We start from the raw sequence: 440 nt of genomic DNA, 5'->3' as shown, positions 1-440 counted from the left end.
TTTTTTTTTTTTTTTTTTTTTCTTCCAAACCTCTTGCTGTGTGTGGCTGCTGTTAGCAGGACAAGGGGGGAGCTCCAGCCGCGAAGTTTCTGCCACTGCCTCTGAAGCAAGGCGCTTCAGCGCATTTCTTGCCTCTGTGAATCGTTTTTCTGGCTGCATGTGATGTTTTCCTCGAGGTGCCAACACTCAGCAGCTTAAAGTAATAYGTCAGAAAAGCTGCACGTAAATCTAAATGGTAACTCGACTGCTTTGAATGTTTCAGAGATGGAGCATTAAAAAAAGGCAGGCTTATCTCTGTAGTAAAATCACCATCTCGACTGTGAATGAGCACTCCCCTGTTTCTTTAACCACCACCGAGGAACTCCTGCGGGTGTCTGCCTGATGATTTGCATTGAGAAATTAATCATGCCCTGAAATCGCAGCTAAGCAGTGTGCAGGGA

Source organism: Nothoprocta perdicaria, unplaced genomic scaffold (genome assembly GCF_003342845.1).
Source record: "Nothoprocta perdicaria isolate Ctin4 unplaced genomic scaffold, notPer1 scaffold_24, whole genome shotgun sequence".
Lineage (NCBI taxonomy): Eukaryota > Metazoa > Chordata > Aves > Tinamiformes > Tinamidae > Nothoprocta > Nothoprocta perdicaria.
Note: the sequence above shows the minus strand (reverse complement) of the source record.